The sequence below is a fragment of the Gastrolobium bilobum genome, unplaced genomic scaffold (genome assembly GCF_033153095.1).
Source record: "Gastrolobium bilobum isolate Gb01-03AN ecotype WA unplaced genomic scaffold, APGP_CSIRO_Gbil_v1 utg12205, whole genome shotgun sequence".
Taxonomy (NCBI): Eukaryota; Viridiplantae; Streptophyta; class Magnoliopsida; order Fabales; family Fabaceae; genus Gastrolobium; species Gastrolobium bilobum.
Genome location: NW_026899230.1, coordinates 559,168 through 564,901, shown reverse-complemented (window position 1 = coordinate 564,901; position 5,734 = coordinate 559,168).

Here is a 5,734-nt window from a genome sequence, read left to right as displayed (position 1 = left end):
CAACATGGATTCGGTAGGTACTGATGGATTGATCAAAATTCCATTGTGAAATAGACCCTAAAAAATGTAAAGCATACAGTGTAAAGCAAATGTATTTCTTAACAAGCAGGGAAGGAGAAAAAAGCATCGTACTATGCACTGTACATGCATTGACCTGTGTGTAATGAAAAAAACTGAAGTCTTCTCGTTACCTTCCTTTACATGCTTCTTTTTCTTGGGTCTTGGGTGAGTCACACACACTCATTAAGGTCCCTCTCTTCGTATTCTTTTTCTTTTCATCTTTTTTTCACAAAGAGATGATTCATGCAGTTTCAAAATTACTATTATTGTCGATATATATTTGAAGGGTTATATTTATCTCATTTTACATGAGATAAACAACTCTCCTACACAAAAAGGGTTGGGTCCCACCACTTTTTTTTCTCTCTTCTTTTATCTGTGGGTTCCACTTATACTTTTATTTATACAACATGAGGTAGTTTTTTTCCTACGACAAAAGAAAAATATATCCCATATTTAAATCTAATAATTAACAGATTGGTTTTTTTTTTTTTACTTTGTTTTTTAATTATGAGATATTTTCAATCATAACCATTGGAAATGACAGAGCTAAGAAATTTTAACGAGGGAGGAAAAGAAAAGAAAATTTATATTAACTTGAACAAGGTAATAGTCAATCTATTAATATTTTATTTTATGTAATAAAAGCATTAGACAAAATAATAAAACTTAAAAAACAATTTATTGATCTTTTAAAATAAAAAATCGATATTTTTTGTAAATAATAATTATTTAAAATGAAGTGAGTGGTAAAAAAATTTGCTATCCAATTGTAAGAAACAAAGTGGAAATAAATCATCTTATGTGTAACTTGATATGATCAGATCAAGATATAAAAGCCTATTTGATCTCTATTCTCAAAAATGGTTTTTTGGTTTTTAGAATAGAAAAATAAATAAAAATATTTTATAATGCCTATTTTGTAAAAAAAAAAATTAAAAATTATATTTTTCTGCTTTTAGAATCAAATTTAGAGAATGTAAATATGATTTATTTATTTTTACTTTTAGCTTTCAAAAAAAAAATTATTTCAGAAAATACAAATTTCATTAATTATTCTACAAAAAAAATTTAAAAATAAAAAATTAGAACACAATCAAATACACCCTAAATTAATGCACGTGGCTTTAAGAAAAAAGAATTGTTTGTTATGAAATTATACTTAACAAAACTTTCAGGGACATACAAAAAAAATTTATAGTGGGAACCACCGTAGAAATAACTAGAATCATCTTAATTATCCGGTAGAGGAAATATCTTTGGTAGTACATATGCACTGAAAAACAAAATAATATTTTACTTTTAAGGACACGTTAATTCTAAAAAATATCATACTTTGACACGTTAAGATTTGTTTTGATATTAAATAATATTTTTAATATACATAATATAAGTTATATTTAATACAAAAAACGATCCATAATAAGTTATATAACCAATCAAATATTCAATTTTCATAACATAAATATAAAGCAAAAGTAATTTTTCATACCTTGTTAATTTTTTATGTCAAATTCCATAACAGAAAAAATTGACTTATAAATTAATTTTTATTTTTAGTTAATAAACTAAAATTTAGACCTTAAAAAAAAGTATCGGAAACTAAAATTTAGACCTTAAAAAAAAGTATCGGATGTGTGTCGGAGCGTTGATCACGTGTCGAAAATATGTGTCGGAGCGTTAATCGCGTGTCTCAAAATATTGACCGCGTGACGGCACGTGTCGGTGTCCGACACACAATTTTTTTTGAAAAGGTGTGTCTGTGCATCTAGGTTATAACTATGTACTATGGGTAGTACATAGTTATAATATTAAATTTATACTTTTTTTTCTCTCTTCAAAAGCTGTATGCTGACGTGGAACGTGAAAAAAGTACAATTTTAATATTATAACTATGTACTACCTAGGGTTGGCAAAACGGACCAACTTGGCCCAACCCGCATGCAACCCGAAAAAAAGAGTCGGGTTCTAGTTGGCTCGAAAAAAAAATGAACCAGAAAACCCAACCCGAGTCGGTTAAGGTTGGCTCGCGGGTTGGCTCAAAAATGGCTTGCAAGTTGGCTCGTTTTCAGCCTATTTAAATGAACCTGTAGAATTAATGCACCAGCTCTGCAACTTCTATGAGCTTAGACAATACAATTGTCTTACATAATAGTTTATAAAAAAAGCAAAATAGAAAGTTACAAAATGAGAAGTAAAATCAAAATGTTTTAGTTTCGAATTTTCTTCACAACAAATTTGCACCAACATTGAGAAACAATAGAACCACTTGCTACCAAGTGGGTAAGATATTTGAACCAACAGAGCCAGCACTGCCTAACAATATAAAAATGGCAATGATGTGAGAAAATTAGGGAGTTAGGTTTAGAGAAGGAAGAAAGACGATGACAACATGTGCGAGTTTTGTCCATTTTTGTATATTATATTTTGTATTATTTTATTAAAAAAATCTCAACCCGCGAGCTGGCCAGTTTAACCCGCAGCTTGAATCATTTTTTTTTTAGTTGACTCAGGTCGGGTTGGCAGCTAATGTTTGCAAACCCAACCCGACTCAATTTTGACGGGTTACGAGCCAACCCGAAGAGTTGGCTCATTTTTGCCAACCTGTAGTACATAGTTATAACTACTAAAAGGACACAATCATGTATCTTTTAAAATGACACACACTAAACTCATATATATATATATATATATATCCTCATTTTAGTCATCAGCCTCCAAGCTGCTTACTGAGGTAAGATCATATCTGAAACATAAAATGCCTACACATTTTCCATTTCCCCTTTGAGGATATTCTGAAAGATTTACCAGAAACAATCTTGAACAAAGAGGTCAGATCATAATGTAACGCTGAGGAAGTTTGTTCGTGTTGTGACACTAAGGAGGCAAGTTTGTGCAGAGGAGATTCCATAACAGCAGAGGCGAGAAAGAGTACTCACTTACACAAGGGAGGTTTCTCGCGGATATGCGTTGCGAGAGATATGATGTAACGACTGTCCCTACACACTAACACAAGACTTTTCAGCGTGCTTTATCCTTACTCGCACACTTCCTGGGAAAACTTCCCAGGAGGTCACCCATCTCAGAATTGCCCCAAGTCAAGCACGCTTAACTATGGATTTCTTCCGTTCCGGGCTACCGAAAAGTAGATGCATCTCATTAGTATAGGTAGTACCAATCTATGATGCACGGACACGGACACGGGACACAGGACCCGCTGACACGTTAATTCTAAAAAATGTCATATTTTGACACGTTGGGACACATTTTGATATTAAATAAATTTTTTAATATATATAATATAATTTATATTTAATACATATAAGAGTCCATAATAAGTCATATAACCAATCAAATATTTAACTTTCATAACATAAATATAAATAATTTTTCTTACTTTGTTAATTTTCCATGTCAAATTTCATAACAGAAAAAAATTAATTTATAAATTATTTCTTTTATATTTAGTTAACAAAATAAAATTAAGATTTAAAAAAAACGTGTCCGAGCGTGGACCGCGTGTCGAAAAAAGTTGACTGCGTGTCGAAAAAACGTGTCGGAACGTGTCGGTGCTTTGGAGGTACCAATTAATTCTTATAAGCTATTCCCAACTGTATTGTCCCATACCACAGTCTCTGGAATCCCTCTCTTTCGGGTGTTGATTCGATTCATTCATGTACTCCCGTCGCTAGAATCCTGAGAGGAGCTGCTCTTTGTCCATGCCCTTTCGCACCGGCGATCACTCCCCGACCTCGTCAGCACCCGAGATGTTACATGCCCACCAGCTTCCGCTTGGTTCGTCCTCGAACCACGCCGTACTGGAAGAGAGGCCCTGCTCTAATACCACTTGTAACGCCGGACAACTTGCAAGGATCAACAACGATCCCTACACACTAACACGAGACTTTTCAGCGTGCTTTGTCCTCACTCGCACACTTCCCGGGAAAACTTCCAGGAGGTCACCCATCCCAGAAATTGCCCCAAGTCAAGCACGCTTAACTATGGAGTTCTTCCGTTCCGGGCTACCGAAAAGTATATGCGTCTTGTTAGTATAGGTAGTACAATTTATTCTTATAAGTAATTCCCAACTGTACCGTCCCATACCAGCACAGTCTCTGGAATTACTCTCTTTCGAGTGTTGATTCGATTCATTCATGTACCCCCGTCACTGGAAGCCTGTCAGGAGCCGCTCCTTGTCCATGCCCTTTCGCACCGGCAATTGCTCTCCGCCCTCATCAGTGCCCGGGATGTTACATATGACCTTTGTGATTGCGAGACAATGATGATTCCTAAGCATAAAAATGTACTATTTCCTAAATCTAGGTCCTAAATCGCTTCCGCTGATCCAATTTTCCCCACAATTGGTATATTCTTTTTGGCTTGTAATTTTATTTTATTTTTCTCTAGGAAACCATGAATTAAAGTTTATTTTATAATTGCTTTGTTTTTTAATGAATGGATGAATTATATGGTTTGATAACATGTTTGATATAATAACATGGCACGTAGAATGGTGTCATATTATTGCATAGCTTATTAATTACCTGAGCATGACAACTCTTATATTTGAATGACTTGATTAATATTCATTATGAAAATTAATTTATATTTCGAAATATATGCATAACAATTGTTACATTTCATAAGCTAGATTATTGGTTATTATGACATTAATTCTAATTTTTGAAATGCGTACCTAATGTATTTAATGATTAATGATCGTTATGACAATTATTTTGATTTTGAATTATCCTAATAAATAACAATTATTATGATTCCTAAAATTTAGATTAATTATTAAGTCAATTATTTTGGATAATTGAAATCTAAATAAATAATTAAGAATATTTCATAAGAGAATTGTTTTAAAATTTTGTGAGTAAATTGTGGGTCTTTTAAAATGGTCATGTGTAAACACACATTGCATACATATCATATTTGTGTGCCACACATGCTGTCTTTTAATATCGACCTTAATAATTTCAAAATATTGATAAGTCATGCAAGTTCGTCGACTACTACTTAGTTAAACAGTTTTGAAATCAAACAAAAGTTACTTTCAATTGAACAATTCTAAAAAATTGAAAAATTGCTTATGTTGAATGAGAGGAGATTTACATTAAGAAATTAATTTAACCTCTAGGTGATATGTAGGCCTATTAATAAAATAATCATGTGAAGCCCCACCGGATAAACATGATTGAATTTATTATATTGGACTTAAATAATCATAAGAGCATATTTAAATTAAAAAATTAATTTAATCTCTAGACACATTGAGTATTAATAAAATAATCATGTGAAGCCTCACCAGATAAACATGATTGGATTTTATTATGCCTAAATAATTTTAAATTTTAATAAATTATTGTATATGGCCCATCGTTCGGTAATACTAAGTTATTAAAGATAATTTTTAAAATTAAACAATAATTTTACATTCGACAAAGCTTATGATTTATTAAAAAATATTGAATGGGTTAAGGTTTCAAAATAAGCAATTAATTTTAAGGAAAAATGTGTATATTTTAAAGAATATAAAATTATGTAATTTTAAGTGAGAGAAAGAGATAGATTATCAGGGAAAGAAAGTGGATAATAAAATATAAAGGTGTTGGTCTCACCTCTTTGTGAGAGTGAAATGAAATAATTTGTGTCATTTAAAATGACAAAC